This window comes from Bos taurus, chromosome 16, assembly GCF_002263795.3.
Source record: "Bos taurus isolate L1 Dominette 01449 registration number 42190680 breed Hereford chromosome 16, ARS-UCD2.0, whole genome shotgun sequence".
Classification (NCBI taxonomy): domain Eukaryota; kingdom Metazoa; phylum Chordata; class Mammalia; order Artiodactyla; family Bovidae; genus Bos; species Bos taurus.
This window is the reverse complement of record NC_037343.1, coordinates 50,885,300-50,910,361: the sequence shown is the minus strand read 5'-3', so window position 1 is coordinate 50,910,361 and position 25,062 is coordinate 50,885,300. Positions and strand designations below refer to the sequence as shown.

At 44.1% G+C, this 25,062-nt stretch overlaps 1 protein-coding gene across 2 annotated transcripts in view; it reads right to left on the bottom strand.

The window, feature by feature from the left end:
- GNB1 (G protein subunit beta 1) overlaps positions 1–25,062 on the bottom strand; it is a 77,107-nt gene that overhangs the window by 23,040 nt on the left and 29,005 nt on the right. The window contains exon 2 of one of the 2 annotated variants that reach the window (XM_005217017.3): positions 8,973–9,021. The gene's annotated coding sequence lies outside the window, so the exon portion shown is untranslated. 2 annotated transcript variants of the gene reach the window in all.

Here is a 25,062-nt window from a genome sequence, read left to right as displayed (position 1 = left end):
CTTTTTCCTCACAAAAGCATTCAAAATAATTGTGATATGGTTTGTATTGATGTATATTTATTGAGAAAATAAGAATACTTTCCCCAGTAAAAAGCACCTTTGAAAAGCACGTTACATCCTGGTTGCTGCCCTCACCTGCCCCTGCAGCCCTGGTCTATTCATGGAACAAATCCCACTGGCTGCTGGGCACACCGCGCAGGAAGCACAGAAGGCCCTAGCACTGACCCTAAAAGGGGGTCCACACCACTGCCAGGAAAGGACTAATGGGTAGGGCCAGGACGTGGGGCTGAGGCATCTCGGTAGGACAGTCAAAGGCAGGGGAGGCAAGCCCAAGTGACGAGAGAGGTGTTGCTTCAAGCGGGTGCTGCAAGTTTCACTCTTGCAGACCGCCGGCACCTCCCTGGACAAGTGGAGCTCAGCTGAAGTTACCCTACACGATAACTGGGCTGATTCTTGTGTCTTCACATATACACTCAAAGGACTGCAGCTGATGAATATTAATGTGTGAAATAACAGGGCCAAGAGAACACGAAATCATTTTAAAATAGAAAGCTGTGCTGATGTGCCCCTGAGCTTCCAGACTGTGCTGCACACCCAACCCTCCTGAGCACGTGCATCCACACGTGATCAGTTATTATCATAAGGACAGTCCGCTGAGTCGGGGGTAGTTTTGCCCCAGTAACACTCCCACCCCCATCAGTAAATAATTGTTCTTAGTCTGTGGATAAGCAACTTCCTTCAATCCTTCCAAAATCCACATGAAGAAAACAACTAACGTTATCATGAGGTACACTGAATTAAATGCTGAGCTTTAGTCAATAAACCATACATTCTGATCTTAATTTAAACACTAAAAAGCCGAGCTAGTTTTTAAGTAAGGAAAAAACCAATAAATTCCTAGGATCAAGATAAACAGGTCAAGACCCAAATTCTAGTATTAGGTGGAATAGCTCTTGAGATCTTAAAATTAAATATGTCTTTTAACTAGATGCTCTTTTTTACATATTATAAAAGAATATATACATGATAATCATCCAGATGTATTACTTCAAACTAGAGAAATTAATTTATTGAAAACTTAAGTATCTTTAAAATGACAAACTCCAATTCAGTTACCTCACAAAATTTCAGAAGCAGTAACAGTACTTGCTGACTTCAACATTCAGCCACAAGCAGAGAGAAGAAAACCAGATCTATTTCTTTCATCATTAAATTATTAATATTGCCTTTTTTTCCCCTACACTTGGCCTCCACTGAGGTCTTTTTGCTCCTTTTTTCCACCCCACCCTTCCCCCTAATATTGCCTTTTGATTAGAGCTCTGTCTCTGATCAGTGGCCACAGTTAAATCTCAAAAAAATTCGTATTTGTTAATATTTAAAGAAAAGGTGCTCAGTAGTGTCCCCCTCTTTGCGATACTGTGGACTGCAGCCTGCCAGGCTCCTCTGTCCATGGGATTTTCCAGGCAAGAATACTGGAGTGGGTCGCCATTTCCTTCTCCAAGGGAATCTTCCCCACCCAGGGATAAAACCTAGGTCTCCAGCATTGCTGAAAGATTCTTTAACCAACTAAACGACCAGGCTACCACCAATAAAAATAAGAGTCCAAAAAGGTCCAAGATTTTTTATCTTACAGTCTGGTGAGAAAGAAAAACTACTGGCAGACATTTAAAATAAAATCCAACTATATTCTACATTCTGCATGTTGAAGAAGTTGTCTGTAGAGGGACTTTCCCTGATGAAGGGGTACCCGGGGGCCCTGGGGTTCACTCTGACCTGGCACCAACCAGGGCCTCCTCCTTCCCGGGCTAATGGATACCCAACTGGCCTCACAGGATGTGCATGAAAGGACTAGGCAGTCAGGGCTCCCCCAAAGAGAAGCCGGCTCCCCAAGGACAGCAAGGAGCATGCACAGCAAACTGACAGGAAGCAGAACAACTCTGAACTCCCACAAACTGAAAGTTCACCCCAAATGCTCTTCTGTGGAGACAGCAAATGCAATAAATGGGGTACAGGGATGTACATAAAGGATGAAACTTCTCCTTTTGTGTCTATAAAAAGACTACACATCTATGTTCATTTAAGTAAGCAATCTTTTTTCTACATACATGAGAAAATGTTAATGGTTATTTTTGGAGAAACACAGCAATAGTGGGCAGTTCTGATTTTTCACATTATCATATATATACGGATAAGGGAAAAATAAAAATTATATATATGTATATATGTAAGTTAACCCGTTATCTGGGCCTTGAACCAAGAAGCACTTACAATTTTTCCTCCATTTTTCAGTTAAAAAAAAAAAAAAGCAAACTAGTTGATATTAACCTTTTACTGGATGAACTATTAAACACCACTAATAACAATAACAAAGACACCATAAAAACCCTGAAAAACACTCATTATATGTGAAATGAAAAACAAATGTGTGTGTAATAATTTTAGCTATTTTATGACCAAAACATAAGAACAGCATTTTTGTTAGAATTACTGGTCATATTTTTCTCTTTTTTCCAAAGGCTGGACATGCCTTTCAAATTCCTTTGATGACAAAGACGAATGAACACTAAAGGTTTCACTTACATGTGACGTCTCTGTTGCTCTCCTCACTGTCCTCAGTCCCCCAGAGCCTCCAGGAAGCCCACCATCAGTTACGTGGCCTAGGCTCCTTCTCTCCTTCAGGGCCAAAGTCACAACTAAGTACTGGCCACGCTGACTCAGCGCCCTGATCAGTCTAATCCACTAAGACAGGACCTGCTGAGAGCCTCACTTCTGTTCTTTGTGACCCACATCTGCCACTAGCTTTCACCTGTTTAGGAAACATTTTCCACAGAAATGTAACGTAAAAGTAAGTACTGTGAAATGATATGTCCAGCAGCGGCTTCGAGCAGCTTCACAGCCCAGCAAGAGCCCAGTCCTCTCCACTGTATCAAAGTATAATTTGGGTTTGGGTTCTGCACAGACAAGGAAGGTGACGTCCACCCACTCACTCTCCACTCTGGTCTTCGAGTGCCAGGGTGGAGAAGAGCACTAGCGAGACCACTGCAAAGGGCTCCGGAAGCCTTTCTGTGATCAGCCATCAGATCACGAAGTGCACCCTCCACCGAGCAGCCAAGAACAGGCAGGCTCAGCCCACTGAAGGGCAGGCAGCCAAGACACCAACCACCAGGGCCCCTGCTGCACTTAACTGCCTGGGGAAGCAGCAGCCCTGATGGTACCCTGTGCCCCGGGGGCAGGAGTCTGCTGACCTGTTTGGCCAAACAGGTTCCACACCTCACCTCCAAATAAAGCAGCATCGGGAGAGAGTAGTTCGCATGAGGCATTTAAACCAGTTTCACCAGCTTTTCTGTTTTTTTCCCTTCATTCCCAAATCCAAGTTAACCTCCGAAATTGAGGCAGCACAACTCCACAGGGCGAGGGACAGGGCACCCCCAGGCTTCCCCAGGGTGAGGGGTAGATGCTGACAGAGTTAAGAATAAAATGCTGGGTGTGAAATTAGATTTAAAAAAACTGAGGAGGGAAACGGGAGGGCATAGAAAAACACATCCAGCCAAACCTTGGTAATTGCTTTAGTTTGGTGATAGGAGGTCCTTATGCTATTTATTAACTTTTTCTATGTTTCAATTTTCCATTAGAATAGTTTCTTTTTAAATGTTAAGAGACCCTGAATCGATTTAAAATCCAAATGTACAGAAAAAACCAGGACAACCTGAATATGGTCTGGGTATCCGGTGACAAGGAGTCGCAGCTCTTCTGTTCGTTGTCACAATGAAGCTAAAACCCATAACTATAAGACGTGCTTCTTACTTCTGAGGGAAATGAGACTCTGATAGGAAGAAGGGAGGTTAAACAAAGCTAGGAGAGTTTTGTTCAAGCTTCAGATTTTAGGTAATATTCTTCTTTTAATCTACGTTTGAACATTCTCTTAGTAAATTTTTTAAAAAGTCATTATTTCTTGGTACTGTTTGACTGCAAGTATATATGAAATTTGTTATGTATCTCGTTTTAAAAATACAGACGCATAGGTATTCCTCAAGCAGATCGTATTGTATTTTGACATGGATTACGCTGCCATGTTAGCTGGCTGTTTGTGAGAGTCAGTCCCAGTAATGCCCAAATTTGTCTGAACAACTCAATGGTTGACCCTGGAGGCTTCTATGATTCAAAAGTGAGAAAAAGTTAAGTTTTGATGAAACATTCATTATCTTCTAAGAAGTAGCAGATATCAACATATTCAACACTTAGTAAGCCATTACTAGCTTTTATACAGGTAAAAGATGGTAATGGAGACTAAGATAGGAGATCCCATTACATCTAGAATTCTCATCTGGCTCCGGATTTAAAAAGCATCCAGCAAATTCTTACACATGTTCTTTGACACTGTGTTACATTTTCTTAGAATGCAATGACTTAGGACCTCCCTGGTGGTTCAGGGGATAGGAATATGCCTGCCAATGCAGGGGGCATGGGTTCCATCCCTGGTATGGGAAGATCCCACATGCCACAAGTCAGCTGAGCCCATGCACTGCAACGAGAGGCCAGCACATGACAGCAACACAGAAAGCAGCCCCTGCTCCCCCTGACGACAAAAAGCCCACACAGTAATCAAGACTTGAGCAGCCAAAAATAAGATAATCAATGAAAAAAGTTTTTTAAATGCAATGATTTAAATAGTCTGCCCCCAGCATCTAAGCTATCTCATGAGATTTTCCTGTTTCTCGATTTTCTGATGCAAATTTTATTTATTTTTTAGCCAAACCACACAGCAGATATGTGGGATCTTAGTTCCCCGATCAGGGATCAAATCCACAAACCTTGCATTAGAAGTGCAGGGTCTTAACTGCTGGACTGCCAGGGAAGTCCCCTAAATACAAGTTTTTAAAGAAAAAGCACAGCCCCCACTTAGTGTTTACTGCTAGACAATGCATACAGGGGAGACTTGCTTCCCACATTCTACATTTAAGACAATGCAGCATAGCCTCCTTCTCAATCTACTATCTAAGGCCAATTTAAGCATATTCCCTGAAGCATTAGTACAATGTAAAAATGTAACCATTCTCACCAGAAATCAATTGATACAATGATGGTATATTAGTTCTGTAAATAGGAAAAAGAAAAAGAAAAAAAAAGATACAAGATAGACTCTATAGGGAAAGTGAATTTACCTATTAGAGCTACAAAGATCTGATTGGCTCCAGGTCCCCACCTTATGTTCTCTAAGCAGGAAGAGGAGTCTTACTTAATGTGTGCTGAATCACTTCAGTCCTGTCCGACTCTTTGCGACCCCATGAACTGCAGCCCATCAGGCTCCTCTGTCCATGGGATTCTCCACGCAAGAATACTGGAGTGGGTTGCCATGCCCTCCTCCAGGGTATCTTCCTGACCCAGGGATTGAAACCACATCTCTTATGTCTCTCGTGTTGGCAAGCAGGTTCTTTACCACTAGCGCCACCTAGGAAGCCCCTTCAGTTTACTACCTTTTGAAAATAAATGTTCTTATACTTTCAAATCATAATAAAACATACACAGATAAATTCACAAAGTCACTGACAGCCAAAAGCCACTTCCACACAAACTGAATTTCTGCAAACCTGTGTATCAACTTAAGAAATCCATGCATACCCAGACATCAGGGCAGAAGAAAAGCCCCTGGTACCATGCAGGCATCTGGTCTGCTGACTGTAAGTGGCTCCTACACCTTCCAGAACACTCTTCCCTGGTTTCCCAAGGACCACCAGTCCTTGAGTGAGAGGGACCATCACAGGGCTAAAAGCACCCAGAGGGGCTTATTGTCTAACAAAAGCTAACCACACACCAGGAACTCCCCAGCACTCCAGTGGTTAGGACTTGGCACTTGGCTTGTCAGGCTCATGTCTGCTCCTTGGCTGGGGAACTAAAATCCCACAAGCTGCACAAACCAAAATAGTTTCTTTAAAAAACCAACCATGTACCTGGAGACAGTAGGAAAGTACTCTGGCTCCATGGACAGACTGCAGAGCACACAGAAAGTAAAAAAGTACCTTTTGTAAGGCTGTTCCATCCTCCCTACACAGAAATGGTATCAAGTACTGCCGATTCCCTATTTTATTTACTAAAGCCCATTTCTCAGAAGGCACTATCCAGTTTTACCACCATACAGAAGGTAATTATGGCTGCTATGCAATGTCACATTTGGAAATAGTAATTTTTCTATCTTCAAAATAGTAAAATGCGAATAAAGAATTTATATTTCATAACAAAACATCCGATAAGCATGTTATAGAAAGTTTTTAAAAAGTTGCAAACATACTGCTATTATACTGAATAATTTAAAACTCAGATTTATTTAATCTAGCACATGAATACTATTTTGTGCCTGTTAAGAAAATTCTTACACCAGAAAGGAACATGCATCTCAGTCCACCTTGCATTTATAGGTACCAAAGCACTGGAGCAGACCTAGGAGACCCCAGAGCCCTGGCAGCACTGCACAGTGGGAGCCGAGGAGCCCAAGCAGGCAGGGCTTCAGGGTGCGGTGGGCGCGTTCCAAAAGGGGAGAGCCCACCTGCTGCCCAGAAACCACCTTTGCAAGCTGTCGACCCCACAACCTGTGCATCCAGGAAGCCTCTGCGGCTTCCAAATGCTCAGTGGCGGATGGGGAGACTCCCCCTCTCCAGTACTCAGGTCTCCCCAGCCTCCCTGTGAGAGTCAGGAAGTTCTGCTCTAATGATTTCAGAGCCAAATTTAATACACAATGGACGCCATCTAAGATGCCCGCACCCGGAAGGAAGAAAGGGCTAAATGGGAAAGGTAGTCAGACTGGAAGTCAGTCGCACGCGACAGAGGCCCCTCTGAGGGGCTGCACCCTCACGCTGGGGAAGACTGCTCTCCACAGGCCACGTGCACACCACTGTGCAGAGAATCTCTGTCTTTACACTCCCTTCCAGCAACTACAATGGACTCCACTGGGTGTCCCACGTGTCTTAGCAGGCCTTGCTGGTGGAGGCAGTGTGGCTGCATGTGGCAGGGGTTGCACATCCACCCCCCAGGCCTGACACTTGTCAGCAGGTGTAACCCCTCTGCGTCTGGCTTTTGGTCTGAAAATGGAGACAGAAACAATCCCTACCTCATAGGCCACAAGGACTCAATGAGGATCCACAAAAGGTCCTTAACACCTGACTGAACCACAGCAAAGTCTCACTAAATAGAACTTGTTACAAAAGCAGTTAACAGGATTTTCCACCTGAAATGATTCAGTAACAGAAAACCACCTCTTCCTTCACCTGCCACACTTCCTACCCAGCCAGTGAAACAGGTCTCTACAGAGGTGGAACTATGCATAACAGTGGCTGCCAGGGTAACTAACCAGGGACTCAATCAGATTGAGGTGGGGCAGCTCATATGCTAACTGTTCCTTCAGTTTAAAATATCTTTATTGAAAGTAAGTAACACAACAAAACAGATAGTTTGATACACTCTGAAACATTAACACACCTCTGAAACCACACCTTGGTGAAGACAACTAACACGGCCACACCCCAAGTCTCCTGTGCCCCTCTGTAACTGCCCCTCACACCCCAGCAACCATGCATCTGCTTTCTGTCACTTTACACACGCGAATCCCACAGGATGCACCGTCCTGTGCTCTGGCTGTGCGCCCTCAGCGTGGTTTCTACATGAATACCTGCCCTCATGTCTCCTGGGTAACCACCAGGAGTGGAACGGCAGGATCATATATGACCAGCATGCACTTGGCATATTCAGAAACTGCTGAGCTGTCTTCAATGTGGCTGCACCGTTTTTCTTGCCCCCTGTCCATGCACTGGATTGGCGCGGCACGCCCTGGGTGCGCTTGGTGCGTCTTCTCCACTGTAGCCGCTGGAGTAGGTGGTTAGTGGTGTCTCAATGTGGTTTTAATTTGCATTTCCCAATGGCTAATAATTCTGACCATCTTTTCACATGCTCATCTGCTATCTCATTATATTATCTGGTGAAGTGTCTGCTCAAATCACTTGCTTTTGTACTGGGTTGTTTTCTTAATACTGAATTTTAAGAGTGCTTTACTTATTCTGGACACAAGTTACCTAGAAGACATGTGATCTGTTAATATTTTCTGTGGCCTGTCTTTTCATTCTCTTCAGTGTCTTAGAAGGAGCAGGCATTTTTAAATTTGTCGACAAGTCCAATTTAAAAATGCTCTTTTTAATGGACTGTGTCTTTGATGTCACTAAGAAATCCTTGCCTCAGAATTCCCTGATCCCTGGCTGGGGAACCAAGATCCCACAAGTTGCATGGTGGCCAAAAAAAGAAAAAGAAATCCTTGCCTAACCTGAAGTCTCAATGACTTTCTATGTTTTCGTAGAGAGGTTTTCTAGTATTAGGCTTTACGTTAAGTTCTATGATTCATCTTGTGTTAATTCCTGTCTGTGGTGTCAACTTCACCTTTTATATATGGATACCCAATTGTCTGAGCACCTAACTCATTCAATTTAGTTTTGCTTTCTAATTTTAAATTATTTCAACTTGCAAAGAGTTTGAAGAAAAACATAAAGAATTGGATGCCTTCACCTAGTTATCCCTAACAACTGGGACACTTTTGCTTTATCTCTCCCACCTCATACAAATGTACTGGAGTTTTTTCTGGATTTCATGGCTTCACCTTCAATCTGTATCATCAGCTGGTACTCCAACTAAGACTTGATTACAAAGGGGCTCTCCCACTTTCTCCTGGAAAAAGTTGGAGAAATACTGCTCTTATCCAGAATGTGGACCATCAACTCCAGAACCTCACCCCTCCATGATGAACAATGGAGGGAGCTTTGGAAGAAAACATCTTTCTCTGGATCAGTCTATTCTGAAAAACCAACACTGGCTTAAAAAAAGAGATGGGCAAAACTATTACAAAAACCAGGTTCTTAAAAAGAAAAAAGAAAATCCTGAAGAAATGTAAAGATTCTACTCTAAAAACTGACAAAATCAAATTATATAAATATTACCTTAATTCAGAAGTGCTGCTGGTCTGTTCTCCCAAACATGTAAAATTGTCTGCAACAGAGAAAAGGCTGTATTTGCATTGATTAAGGTTGTGAGGCACAATATTCCATACACTTTAAGAAGCCATGAATTCGCCCCTTCCCTGTCACCATTTCTTTCCCCAAAATCACTGAACAGTACTTGGTATTAACAGCGTTAAGTTCTTCATTGTGGAAAAGAAGAAAAATGATCTCAATTTCTTAAAAAACAAACAAACAAACAAAACCTTAAAAATGCCTCAGGGAAAATACTTTGAATTAAACTGAAAAGAATCAGGGGGAAGGGGTGTTACCAGAAAAATTACAGCAACAACAAAAACAGAAAAATCACTGCAATTCAAGACACTTCTAAGATTAACCTCCCCCAGAAGATCTTATGTGACTGTCCTCTCAGTGCAGGCAAATCCACCTGGACAGACACCCTGCCCACTCCTCCAGCCCACTCCAGCTGCCTCGGTACCGTCCAAAACGGACCTCCTCAGAGCAGAAGACATGGCAATAAGCCTCCAGACCTGCCTCTCATCATACTGCAGCCAGTACAAAAATAAATTTCATTCTAGATTTCTTTGGAAATACGTGCTTGTTCTTTCCCAGAAACTAAGTTTCAATACATTTTAAAATGCTCTGGTAATCTCTCTAAATGACACTATCTGGAAGGGCCACTTTGGGATGTTTCGCAGGTTACCTCCTGCCTAGTGATCAATTCACTATTATGTTTACAAACTCCCATACATGCATCTAATCTGGGCACTGGGACAGGCATCAACAAGCTGAAATGTCCCCCAGCTGAACTGTGAATTCTAAGGCATTTATTTAACAAAACAGTTTTACTGTTGAATTATGCTGCGTATGTTATAAGCAAGCACATTCTACTTATCCAGCAATAAAAGTTAAGTATGGAAGAAACAGTGTGGGGATTCCTCAAAAAGTTAATCACAGACCCACCACACGACCCAGCAATTCTACTTGTAGTTATATACCTGAAAGAACTGAAAATAGGTACTCAATCCCCACACATAAATGTTCACAGCAGCACTAGTCACAACTGCCAAAAGGTAGCAACAGCCCAAATATCAGCAGATGAACAGATAAACAAATGAAGACCAGCCACACAATGGAACCTTGTTCATCCAGAGAACAGAATGAAGTGCTGATACATGGACAACACCTTGAAAGCATTATGCTGTGTCAAGAAGCCAGACACAAAAGGTCACACACTGTATGATTCTGTTTATGTGAAACACCCAGAACAGGCAAACCCACGAAGACAGAAGGCAGGGGTTGCAGGGACTCTGCACAATAACAAGAACACAGGCTCCTCCTGGGGAGATGAAGGTGTTCTGAAATTAGGGAGACGCAGTGGCTGCACAGCTCTGTGAATTACTAAAATGCCACTGACTGTCCACTTCAAGACGGTTTTGTTTTACGAATTTTACCTTGGATGGGAGGAGGAAAAAGTGCTGTTAGAGGTGCAAGGAAAAACAAAAGCAGGGACTTCCCTGGTGGTGCAGTGATAGAGACTTCGCACTGCCACTACTGGAGGCAGGGGTTTTGATCCCTGGTGAGGGAACAAAGGTCCCACATGCCTGGGAGGCAAAAAGATCAGAGAGGTAAAAGAAAAAAAACAAAACCCAAACCAGCAGGTATGGAATAAGAGGGAGACAGGGTAGACTATGGCTCACCCTCACAAACCTACTGAGTGGAGCTCTGAGGAGTGGGCACCGCAGGCTTCACCCAGACGTCAAATTTAAAACAGGGGAACGCAATCTTGGCACAGCTGACTTTTGAGACTGGCTTGTTCTACTGTGGTGGGGCTGCCCCATCTCCTGGGAGGTATTCAGCAGCTGGCTGGCCCCGGCACCCCTTCCGCAGCTGTGACAACCCCCAATCTCCAGACCCCACTAGTTGTTCCATGGGAAGAGCAATACTGGTCCCAGGTGACAGCTGCCCTCAGCTGGATCTCCAAATGCAAGTCCTCTCAGGGATTTTTCACATCAAGAGACAGGAAGACAAAAGTATAGAATAGTCAGAAAAATGTATCACAGTTTGATCTAATTCAAAGGCCTAGACTGTCTTGTGCCCAAAGAATGAAACAAAGTTCAAGTTGCCTATCCTGTGGGAGCCAGAACATTTACCCTCTAGCTACAGAGGGTGCTGAGAGCACCTCTGAACCCCTCCCATTCCCACCCCACTGCCCGAGATTCACAGGGAGTGCTGCCCAGACTCATTTCTGGCTGAATACAAGACCCAAGTGTGGGTCTTCTGACTGCCCAGCCCACAGAACCCAGTAGAGGGAACAAGACCACAGTCTCAGACAGCAGCATATATTCAGTTCAGTTTAGTTCACTCAGTCGTGTCCAACTCTTTGTGACCCCATGGATTGTAGCATGCCAGGCTTCCCTGTCCATCACCAACTCCTGGAGCCTACTCAAACTCACGTCCATTCAGTCGGTGATGCCATCCAACCATCTCATCCTCTGTCGTCCCCTTCTCCTCCTGCCTTCAATCTTTCCCAGCATCAGGATCTTTTCCAGTAAGTCAGTTCTTCGCATCAGGTGGCCAAAGTATTCAGCATCAGTCCTTTCAATGAATATTCAGGACTGATTTCCTTTAGGATGGACTGGTAGGATCGCCTTTGTAGTCTAAGGGACTCTCAAGAGTCTTCTCCAACACCACAGTTCAAAAGCATAAATTCTTCGGCATTCAGCTTTCTTTATAGTCCAACTCTCACATTCATACATGACTACATGATCCTAAACCAGAAGCACCACTTTTACAGGCAATCAGACAAACATGGATTTAAAAAACCAAAGTCTACATTTTACGAAGCCACCACACTGACCAGAGGCAAAAGGCACAGTGGTGGGTGAGCCACAACCTTGAAGCCCTAAGAGCCCAGCACCTCAGAGCGCTCCACCGAGCCTGGCTGACAGGCTCACAGGGGAGGGCGCAACACATAGCACAGTCAGAAGGAAGTGTGGCCCCTGGGCAGCAGGCAGGCTTGTGGACACTACAGTTACCCTAAAGCCCACCAGGAGGGTGTGGCTGCAGAGGAGCGGTAAGGGGTGACATGAGCACATGCTGAGTATTTCTTCTTTAATCTTCTTCGAAAGCAATCCAGTTAGAAAGAGAAGTTGGAGGAAAACACAAACATAAACTTCAAGAAAAAGGTTCCAACATTTAAAGATCAACTTTTAGTCAAATTTAAAGTATGTAAAATAAAATTCAAATCATAGATTTACCAATGTAAACACACAACTGTAAAGTCAATTTTACAAACAAACCAAACATTTTTAATACCCCAAATAAACAACGCCTCGCCAACCCTGACACTGCTTTTAGACAGTCTTCCGCTGATCAGCGGCGAGCCTCCAGGAAGAGGGGTGTGAGCCCTGTGTCCCTCCCTCTGGTCCTCTGTGGACGGGCCACTTATGTAAACCTGTGCAGCACAAAGTTTCCAGACCACTCCCTCGCAGGAACAAGACAGCTGCACACCACACCCCTCCCAGCTCTGGTTTTGGAAGTCAAATCCCTTGAACATCCATTCACTCAACAAATAAATTTCCATGCCTGTAATGTGAGACAGTGTGCCAGACACTGAAAACACAGACAACAAAACCCATGTGTGCCGCCTACCTGGGTCCTGCTACATGCAGAGAAGCAAGCGTGAGAAACTATGCCACGGGGCACAGGACCAACATAACTAGACTAAGGGCCCGGAGCAGAGAGGCCACTGCACAGAAGCGAGGGGCTGGGGACTCAGCCGTTCTCAGGGCCACAGACACCTGGTTCCCTTAGTCAAGGTGCTCGACTGCCAAAGTGTACTAGGCTAATACCCTCAGAGCAGATTTTCGAAGATGGAATTATTATTATTGTGTCAAAGATCAGGCAGTTAAACAGTCTTGATAAGATCAACTAAGCCAATGTTTTGATTCAGTGTAGTTGTTAATTTAGCAATATTAAATATCTGTGATGAACTTCTTTGTTCATATTCTAGTACATCATGAGATTTTAAGTACCAAATACTAGTAATTGTTTGATTATTGTTTTTTTTAGTATTTTTCAAAATCTAAAACCCAAACCCTCTACAGAGACACACTTAGAGATTTCCTTTACTGATGACATTGAACTTTCAGATCAAGGAAAGGTCCTGGGAATGACTCCTCCTACATCCAACACAACCCCAAGACAGTAAGAGCACACAGGTGCCTGGTTTCTTCTCGGCAGCTCTGAGTACCCACACCTGGCCAGAACAGACATGAGGGCACTGAGGAGTCCTTAGCTGCCCTATGTGAACAGTCATGCATTGTCACAAACTCTGAGGTGTCCAAGTCCTACTGGTGGCACTGAGAATATGACACACACACACATACCTTCATCTTTCTAAAACCCAGAACAATCCAGTCCTTACAGTTCTGCAAAAAGGACTGGGCACTTGTACGAGACAAAGCAAACTTCTCAGTTCTGATTAATTCTCTAGCGCAAAACTGTTCTGAAGAGTGGGAAATGATAATGTGAAGAAGGTCCCCTAGCCAAATTTAGGAATAAGTCTGAGGGTAAAAAGGAATAATAACTATAACAGAATATATCTTATTGGAAAAAAAAAAAAGAACACACATACACAATAATATTCAAATAATAGATAAGACAGAAGAGGTAAAGCTTTTTACAGGAGACTACAAGATGTAGCAGCCCTCAGGAGACATGACAACGAAGTATCCAACACTTGAACTTGGTTAAACCCTGAATTTTAAAAAGGGCATGAAGACATTCTGAAGAAAACTGAGGAAATTTACATGTGGACTGGATTTGGCATCACTGAATCCATGTTCAGATTTTGGGATGAGTGTAAAAGAACATCCTTGTTCTTGGGACGGGCTGAAGTTGTAGAGATAAAGTATCATGACACCTACAACAATCAAATGGTTCACCAAAAAGCACACAAAGAAAATGTTGCTGCTGCTACTGCTAAGTCACTTCAGTCGTGTCCGACTCTGTGTGACCCCATAGACGGCAGCCCACCAGGCTCCCGTCCCTGGGATTCTCCAGGCAAGAACACTGGAGTGGGTTGCCATTTCCTTCTCCAATGCATGAAAGTGAAAAGTCAAAGTGAAGTCGTTCAGTCGTGTCTGACTCTTAGCAACCCCATGGACTGCAGCCCACCAGGCTCCTCCGTCCTTGGGATTTTCCAGGCAAGAGTACTGGAGTGGGGTGCCATTGCCTTCTCCAAGAAAATGTTACAAGTTACTAAATCTTGGTGCAAGTACAGAATGTCCACTGCTCCATTTAGCGTCAAAAGTTATGCAAAACCAGGTGTGTGATACAATCGACATTTATTATAGAAAAACTTCAAGCAAGGGGTTTAATCAATGTATTTGAATTATTCACGGGCTTCCCTGGTGGCCCAAATGGTAAAGAATCTGCCTGCAAAGCAACAGACCCGGGTTCGATCCCTGGATTGGTAAGATCCCCTGGAGGAGAAAATGGCTACCCACAGTACTCTTGACTGGAAAATCCCATGGACAGAGGAACCTGAAGGGCTATAGTCCCTGGGGTTGCAAAGTTCAGACATGACTGCACAACTAACACACAGAGTGCTCAAGTGATCAGCTTAAACTCCCTCCCCAATATTTAGCAGGATGCAAAAATAAAAACTCTCCTTCAACTTTTAAACAAATAAATAAAATTCAGTGGCTCAGTGGTCAAGATTTCACCTGCCAATCCAAGTTCAATCCCTGGTCCAGGATGATCCCACACGCCTCAGAGTAACTAAGCCTGTGTACCACAACTACTGAAGCCTGCGCCCTGGAGCCCATGCTAGGCAGCAAGAGAAGCCACTGCGATGAGAAGCCCGAGCACTGCGACTGGACAGTCCACCTGCCACTGCAGAAAGCCCGCACAACAACAAAGACCCAACACAGCCAAGAATAAATGAATAAAAATAACATTAAAAAAAAAAAGCTGGGGGAGGGAAATACTACGGCCAACCAACAGCAAACATAAGACTTAAAAACACACCCTTGCAGTGATCAAATAAAAGATGAGATTACTTGAAGATAAAGTCAGAAAATAACATTTTATAACTATTTTTAAAAATTAAAAACAAAAAATTTTTTTCACTGACCAATATAGTTAAGAAAGAGCTTCTGTAGTAGCTGGAAAACTTGGCACAATAATACGTTCATGATTTAACGGCTCAATGAATGGCATTTTAAGAGTGTACATTTTTAAAAAGATGAATTAATACTTACAGTTTTTCATATTTCATTAATTTTTCGTCATTTTCTCGTGTTTTAAGTGCTATTTTTCTCAGGCTGGCTAGAGGTTTATCAATTTGAATTTTTCAAAGAACCAATTTTCAGTTTCACTGATTTTCTCTACTGTGTTTCTACATTCACTTCCACGTAATTCTGCTCTTTGTCATTATTGTCCTCCTCCTGCTTGTTTTGAAATCGATCTGCTCTTCTAAACTTCTTCTTACAGTAGAAGTTTAGACCGGTAAGACCACTGTTTTCTGTAGTCAGCATTTAATTCTTTATACTTCCCTATAAGCACTGCTTTCACTATGCTCCACAAATGCTGGTATGCTTTGTTTTCGCTTTCATTCAAATTAAAATATTTTCAAGTTTCCCTTATGATGTAATCTTTGTTGAATTTACAAATATTTGGGGACTTTCCAGACAGTGTTCTGTTACTGGTCGCTAGTTTAACTTCACTGTAAAGCCCCTGACGGCTCCAACCGCTGGGTCCTTTCCGAGTCCGACCAGCCTGTAGAACACACCAGCCACACGTCACGGTGACGTGCTACCGTGACGTGTCAGGAGTCTCATGTCCACACCATCATTCCTGAGCAGTGTGAAAATGAAAGAACGTGCTGGGCTGCCATTCCCACTGTCACAGTCTGGGGTGAGCCAGCTCCGTGTGAAGGTGCAAGGGGCGCCCAGGAATGCCTGTGATGCTCCAACCAGAAACAGATCTGGTTAACTCTAGCTGCCGAATAAAAAACTTCTAACCATGTTCAGTTGGTTTTTAAATTATCCTTTATTTTCTTGCGTTCATTAAAAGCCTAAAAAAAAAAAGCCACACTTTATTGTGGTTTCCACATGTGACAATAAATCTCTTGGGGAAAAGTTATGAGGAAAAGTACTTATTTTTTGCAGAAGGGTGGTAACCTGTCCAATATGACCTGCAGAGCTCCAACTTTCTCCCAATTTAGGTCTGCCTGGGAGAATAGCTCAAATGTTTGCAATAAAAGAGTAACTTTACCATCAAGCACAGCAGTAACTACTGAGCATTTAACACATTCTTGGAGGACGAGCTATGGAAATATATAGCCAGGGATACATCAGTGCGGAAAAATGAATAAAAACAGCAATATGCTTGGAGCACAACTATACCACCACCTCTTCCTGGCATTGATCATTTCCTCCTGGAACCATCTCAATCTCCAGGCGGAAAAGACGCACCATGGGCCAGGCATAATGAATGAAAAGATACTGCTATCAAAATACATCGTATTTCAGAACACCAGAGGCAGGACCCTCAAAGTTTCCACATGGAACAAACTGGTGCTACACAGGATCAAGAGTCGGCAGCATCTTACTTCCCAACAGCAACACTGGAAACTGGGAGAAAACAGTGCTGTCTTGAACTAACTCCAAGCAAAAATCATACACTCAAAGTCCAGGAAGAGACTAGAGGACATTTTCCCCCAAAAGTGGAAAAAATGAGAAAGATGTCACAACTGGAACTTAGGAGATCCAGATGAGACACAATCTTCTCCTCCATCCTCTTCTGGCCTCAGGTTCGGGGGTGAATGTGCTCTGTCATAGTGACATCCGGAAGGGCTGACCCCCAGGCATGCATGTGGGTCTCAGGAACCACTCTAAGCACCACATCTGCAGTGTACCCTTTACGTTATGGACAACTAAACCCGTATAGAGTCTACGCCCCCAAACTAGATTTCTAATGTATGTCTGTGAAAAAGATATAGATCAAAAGGTTAATCAACCATAAAATTTATCAAATAACTATTATGCACCCAATGCTATGTTGCTAAGTACTTTATAGCCATCTGATTAACTCCTCAGCAACGCAACGAGTGCGTACTGCTATCATCCTTCCTTCGCATTTCAATTCTACAAAATTACAGAAAAGATACCTAAGGCAGAGGAAGGTCAGTAACTGGGCTCAAAGCTGCACTAAGACCAAGGGTCAGAGCTGGTGTGACACCCGGTAACTGGATTTGAGCCCAGGGGCTTACCCTGACGCAATACTTACTGTCATTTAAACACAAGTCTGTGTGCAATTTTTAAAAGAAAACCAGATAGAAATTAAATGTGTTCCTCTGCTCAGAATGTCCTTGCCCTCTCTTCCCCTCTGCCAGGAAACAACACTCGACCTCGAGACAGAGCTGATCACATCCCCCTGACCACCACGCTCCCCAGCCACCTGGCTTGTCCAGTTCTCAGACCACTGTCGCGATGACCCCAAGAGGCAGTACCTTGGATGGTGCCAAGCCTTCATGGCTGTCAGCTTACAAACCGAGTTCCTAAGAGCTGCCCCAACTGCTCCTCTTCCAAAACCTGGTCTCAGGACTGTCCCAGGCTCCCCCTCACCCCAGTCAGAGCTGACCACACCAAGGACAAGTACCCTCCAGCCAACGTCAGACCAAACTGTGTCCCCTGATGCTGTGGAAATAGAGGCAGCGAGTGGGACATGAACCTGAGGCCTGTGGCAACCCACCCACCACAGCTTGGGCTAAGCGGCAAAAAGAGCAGCAGCACGGACACATGGGAGGGGCACACCCCCCATGGTTCCTGTCCTGTCCCAGGGCTTCTGCATTCCAGACATAAAGTGCTGCCAAGTCAGGCCATGACCTCTGTCCTCATTTTATGGCTTCGCCAAAAATGTCTCTGAAATTCCCACCTGTCTTAGCCTCCAATCACATAACCCATGCCTCCCACCTGGGTAATGGCAACTGCAGACCTTGGTTCCCTTATTTGACTTGTATGAGCAACACCCGGCATGCCAGTCACCTCCTGCTCCCTGAACACCAGATGAGGGGACCCTGCTCTCCTGCTGCCCCTCCTCCCTGCTGCGCCCTTTCCTGGCTGCACCCCAGGTCCTGCACTCTCAGGCTCAATCCCATCACAATCACAGGCTTGCCTTTCCAACCCCCCTGACAGTCCATTCCCCACCCTCTTCAGCACAGAAAATCCTACCCCAAGCTGCCACCCAATCCCACCGATCTCCCTTTCTCCTACCCTGGACTCACTCCCACTGCTGGCCTCCTTCCAGCTCACAGTCTTCATGGAGCCTACTATTAACTCACTCCCCAGCCATCTCTTTTCCTCTCCAACCATCTTATTTATCGTCACCTGACTTAACTCTCTAAGGGAGAGCTCTGACATCTGACTCCTATGGAACAAAGCTGAAAGGGCCTGTACCATTCAAGGTGCTTGTACCCACCACACATCCGGGCACCGTCGCCAGGACTCAGATTCAGTGAGTCTGAGTATGGCCAAATACATGGACACAAACACTCCAGGTGAACTTGGGTCTCTCTGCCAGATCTGAACCATGATCCTGACCATTAGTCCTTCACAAAGAAATCTGAGAAACATGAATGTATTCTTCCCTTGAAGAGTTAGAGACAAATTTTAAAAAGTAAGATATTCCCCCACATTCAAGAATAGGAACCTGCTTCCAAAACTTCCAGGCTGAAGACATGAGCATATTTCCTACAAACATGGAAAGCACTATGAGCTGAAGTGTCTCTGAAGCCACTGTGACTTACAAGGGGGCCTGGAAGGGGGCAAGGACAGACTCTGCGCCTGCAGGCGGCCCAGAAGCCGGCAGTGCTCTGCACTGTGCAGCTCAGCCGACGTCTGTACGGATCACGTGGTCACTGTCAGAATCGCATTCTGCAAACCCAGCCCCGTGCCGGCGCCGGTTCAGGCCAGACTGAGGCGGGAGCACTTACAGGCAGACTGCTTGACTGCGCTTGGAGATGCTGTGTTTTCTTACAAACTGAAGGGCTGTGGCAGGCCTGCCCATGTTGAGCAAGTCCATTGGCGCCATCTGCCCAACAGCATTTGCTCACTTTGTGTCTCTGTGTCACATTTTGGAATTCTTGAAATATTTCAAATCTCTTAATTATTACTGTATTTGTCATGGTTATCAGTGATCCCTGCTGTTACTAATTTGACTCACTGAAGGCTCAATGGTCTTCACTCTTTAGCAGTGAAGTGTTTCTCATTTCAGGTCTGCACAGTTGTTTAGAGAGCACACTATTGCACACTTACTGCACACTTGCAGTGCACGGCAAACACAACTGTCACGTGACTGGGAACCAACCAGAGTTGTGCGGCTTGTTTTACTGAGGGAGCAGGACCGAGCCCACAGGAACCCCTAGCTGAGCCTGTACTTCCAGTTTGAAAACGTACAGCCACACTGTCCAGCAGCACCGAAGCAGGACGGAAGCTGTAAACTGTTTACAGAACCTCCGGCAATGAATGGTCTATGAGCCTTCATTCACGCACTCAACACAGCTCTGCCTGCTGCCAGGCACTGAAGCAAGGGGTCCACATGCCAACCTGCTCCGGAACTCAAGGCTCTCACCTGCATAAACTAAACCCTGCTGGACACAGACAGGGATAGACATAGTAACTTTGTTTTCCCCACTCCTGAATGTACTCCAATTGCTACCCCTCTCTTAAATGCAACCTTGTTGATACAAAAAAGTTCAGTCATCAAAAAAAGGGGGAAAAGGGTGGGGAGGGAGAAGGGGATCACAGAAAAGAAGTGGAAACACAGCAAAGAAACGGGCATCAAAAATCTGTTTCAAGAAGGATCTATACACACCATACACGTATCATTTTGGTCCCAGACTTTCCTTCCTAATTAAACTTTAAGCAAGCAAACACTCAAGATAGAACTCTTTGATTAAAGAATCATTAGTTGTAGGAATTCACCAAGAAGCTTACTGAATATAAGAAAACCAAGCTATAAAAATCAAAGTTCCATCCAAGTTATTCATTTATTACGAATGATTAACAAGTAAATGACATAAATAACTCCCCTCCCCTCACAGGAGTAATAAACACTCAGCCACTGTGCTTAAGTCCAGGGTAAGGAAAGCACTCCTTGGAGAGAAGCTGGCATTTCCCTGGCCATGACAGAAGGGCGAGGGCAGATCTTTGCACATAACTGGATGCTGTGAGCTCCTGACCTACAAGAGTTAAGTGAGGACACATAATTTCAGAGACCTGAGAGGAGAAGTGTCTGCACACGCGTAGCCTGGCCCAGGGGCGCAGTCACCAGACTCTTCACCCTACTCTTGGTGCCAAAGAGTCTGGCATCAAGGGGCCTCCCAAATATTTCTTTAACATTTGTTCACTCTTTTTTTTAGTGGACAGTATTTCTTCCTCCCAATCATACTAATGTAGTAATTAACAATTTGGTGAAACATGGGGTGATCAAGAATGTAAATTCTGACAGTTATTTTTCTTTTAAAGCCAAAAATAACATTGGGGCTTCCCTGGTGGTAAAGAATCCTCCTGCCAATGAGGGGACATGGGTTCGATCCCTGTTCTGGGAAGATCCCACATGATGCAGAGCAACTAAGCCTGTACACCACAACTACTGAGCCTGTGCTCTGGAGCCTGGGAGCCGCAACTACTGAAGCCCGAGCACCCTAGAGCTCCTGCTCCACAAGAAGCCCCTGCAATGAGAAGCCTGCACGCTACAACCAAGAGGGGGCCCCACTCCCCGGAGCTAGAGAAGACTGTACAGCAACAAAGACCCAGGACAGTCAAAAATAAAATAAAGTTATATTTCAAAGAAAGAAAAATTACATTAATTCAGAAAGAAAAGGGAAAAGATTCACATACTGTTGAGCCTTTTGAGGGATGTGTCCTGGAAAACAATGACACAATGAAGACGTTCAAGAAAACCAGGTTACATGAACAGTATATTCTGACTTTTAATCATTTTATATTTTCATATATTATCAGTTCAGTCGCTCAGCTGTGTCTGACTCTTTGTGACCCCATGGACTGCAGCATGCCAGGCTTCCCTGTCCATCACCAACTCCCGGAGCTTGCTCAAACTCATGTCCATCAAATCAGTGACGCCATCCAACCATCTCATTCTCTGTAGTCCCCTTCTCCTGCTTTCAATCTTTCCCAGCATCAGGATCTTTTCCAGTGAGTCAGTTCTTCGCATCAGGCAGCCAAAGTATTGGAGTTTCAGCTTTAGTGTCAGTCCTTCCAATGAATATTCAGGATGGACTGGTTGCATCTCCTTGCAGTCCAAAGGACTCTCAAGAGTCTTCTCCAACACCACAGTTCAAAAGCATCAATTCTTTGGCGCTCAGCTTTCTTTATATATAGTTCAACTCTCACATCCATACTTGAATACTGGAAAAACCATAGCTTTGACCAGATGGACCTTTGCTGGCAAAGTGATGTCTCTGCTTTTTAATATGCTGACTAGGTTGGTCATAGCTTTTCTTCCAAGGAGCAAGCGTCTTTTAATTTCATGGCTGCAGTCACCATCTACAGTGATTTTGGAGCCCCCCAAAATAAAGGCTCTCACTGTTTCCATTGTTTCCCCATCTATTTGCCATGAAGTAGATATATTATCTACTTATACTATCTACTTAATATTATCTACTACATATATTATCACTGGATAAATAAATACATTGTCTAATTACCTGTGCTATTTGTCAACGGGGGGGAAAAACATAAAGGAAAAAAGAACTCTGACATTATTAAGAACTACATCTTTTAGGAAATGGTTAAATTCTAGATACGAAAAAATGACTCGACTTCCCTTACCCTCAATCCACCACAAGGTTTAACTGGTCTAGTCAAGGCTCTTTTGTTTGCCAAGAAGAGGGAAATTCCCACGGGAAATGGAGGGATCCGACAGGTCCCAGGACAAGAAGCACAACAGGCTCAGGGTGTGGCACTAGACACGAGACACAGGATCCAGCGCCCAGTGACTGGCTCCTGGTGACCCTTCTAAAGTTTGGCTGGGTGCACTTTCCCTATCTTTCACCCCCTCTCTTAACTTGTGCATGGTCCAAAGCTGACTGTAACTTCACACCCCAACCACCAACCAGTGTCAGCTGTGTCTGTCTGTGACCCAGGAGGGGACAGCTGCCCCTGAGATGGGAGATAAAGTTTGCCTAGAAGAGAACACAGGTTGAACAAAAAAGACTAGTGTCTTTAATACAGTAACACATTTCTCCCTGCAAGTTACATAAGCTGTATCTCTTCTCTCTGGTACCATTTAACTAGTTGGCAAAGAGGAGTCATAAAGTATCATACATAAACCCAAATATATACAGCAAGTAATAATTTGGTTCTCAAAAACTTACAGTCAACACATGCAGCCCTAAAAGAAAAAAAAATCTGCAGAATCTCTTTAATATTATTTTTCTTTAAAGCACTATGGCTGTCCCTGCTGTCTTACCAATTACACGTCAAGAACAGGAGAAAGCGTCATGGCCAGAATCAGGGCATCTAACAAAGACAGACACTGTTATCTTGATAAGTCATTTATATTTGCAGTTCATTTGTCACAACTGTCAAGAAAAATTACAGGCTACCGAAGGTTAATTTTTAAGTTCCTTAGATGATAAATTTCATTTTTTCCCATAAAACACACATTATAAATGTCAGTAAAACCTCTTTATATTTGACACCACTAGTTTTCCTGTAGGTCTTTCAACTTCCCCTCTGGGGAAAGACAGCCTAGAATGACTGAAATTTGATTCTCGGACAGGAAAAGGTCCTGCCTTCCACATTCACCTGGCTCCTCTAGGGGGTAAGCCCCTTCTCCTGGAAGCCTCCAAGTGCCAAAGCTGCAGGGATTAGTTCAAGCAGACTGTGAGCTATTAAAACCGCAGTACTCAAACTGCATGGAAAGATGCAGCAAACTCCCAGGTTGTAAGACAGTTTGAAGTTGAGACAAGCACAGAGAAACCTGACAGGTGACAGACACCATGGAAGCGGCTAGCTCGAGACAGTTCACATATCCAACAGCAGGTGGCGCTACAGCCTTTCTGATGACGTCACATCCTTACAAAGCTGGGTTTCCTCGGTTGCTTGGAGAAAATAGCACTGCCCAAGAATTCAGGAGGACCAGGAAACAAAGACAGCCGTGTCCTGGCAGATTCTGAGTGTGAGAAGCTATACTGCCCATTGGCTAACATCTGCTAAGTCGTGTCTCTTTGCAACCCCATGGACTGCAGCACACCAAGCTTCCCTGTCCTTCACCATCTGGAGTTTGCCTAAACTCACGTCCACTGAGTCAGTGATGCCATCCAACCATCTCATCCTGTTGCCCCTTCTCCTACTGTCTTCAATCTTTCCCAGCGAGTCAGCTCTTCACGTCAGGTGGCCAAAGTATTGGAGCTTCAGCATCAGTCCTTCCAGGGAATATTCAGGGTTATTTCCTTTAGGATTGACTGATCTGATCTCCTTGCAGTCCAAGGGACCCTAAAGAGTCTTCTCTAGCATCACAATTCAAAAGCGTCAATTCTTCAGCACTCAGCTTGCTTTATGGTTAAGAATAAAATAAAAAAAGTCTCGTCCAATTTATGGGTATTACATTCTCAAAGGGCTATAAGTTCTTAAGACATAAATACTTATATTGGACCTAAGGTCTCAATGCAAAGAAATAGACAAAAACAATAGAACGGGAAAGACTAGAGATCTCCTTCAAAAAGTTAGAGATACCAAGGGAATATTTCATGCAAAGACGGGCTCAATAAATGACAGAAATGGTATGGAACTAACAGAAGCAGAAAATATTAAGAAAAACTGGCAAGAATACAAAGAACCACACAAAAAAGACCTTAATGACCTGGATAACCACAATGATGTGGTCACCTACAGCTGGACATCCTGGAGGGTGAAGTCAAGTGGGCCTTAGGAAACATTACCACAAACAAAGCTGGTGGAGGTGATGGAATTCTAACTGAGCTACTTCAAATCCTAAATGATGATGCTGTGAAAGTGCTGTACTCAATATGCCAGCAAATGTGGAAAACTCAGAAGTGGCCACTGGACTGGACAAGGTCAGTTTTCATTCCAATCCCAAAGAAAGGCAATGCCAAAGAATCTTCAAACTACCGCACAATTGCACTCATCTCACCTGCTAGCAAAGTAATGCTCAAAATTCTCCAAGCTAGGCCTCAACAGTACATGAACCGAGAACGTACATGAACCGAGAACTTCCAGATGTTCAAGCTGGATACAGAAAAGGCAGAGGCAGCAGAGATCAAATTACCAACATCTGCTGGAGCACTGACAACGCAAGAGAACTCCAGAAAAGCTTCTACTTCTGCTTCACTGACTGCCAAAGCGTTTGACTATGCGGACCACAACAAACTGGAAAATTTTTAAAGAGATGGGAATACCAGACCACCTTACTTGCCTGCTGTGAAACCTGTATGCAGGTCAAGAAGTAACAGTTAGAACCGGACATGGAACAACTGACTAGTTCCAAACTGGGAAAGGAGTACATCAAGGCTGTATATTGTCACCCTGCTTATTTAACTTACATGCAGAGTACATCATGGGAAACGCTGGGCTGGATGAAGCACAAACTGGAATTAAGACTTCTGGGAGAAATATCAATAATCTCAGATATGCAGATGACACTACCCTTATGGCAGAAAGTGAAGAGGAACTAAAGAGCTTCTTGATAAAAGTGAAAGAGGAGAGTGAAAAAGCTGGCTTAAAACTCAACATTCAAAAAACTAAGATCATGGCATCCGGTCCCCTCACTTCATGGCAAATAGATGGGGAAACAATGGAAGGGTGGCAGACTATTTTCTTGGGCTCCAAAAATCACTGCAGATGGGGACTGCAGCCATGAAATTAAAGGACGCTTGCTCCTTGGAAGAAAAGCTATGACCAACCTAGACAGCATATTAAAAAGCAGAGCCGTTCCTTTACCAACAAAGGTCCATACAAAGCTATGGTTTTTCCAGTGGTCATGTATGGATGTGAGTGTTGGGCTATAAAGAAAGCTG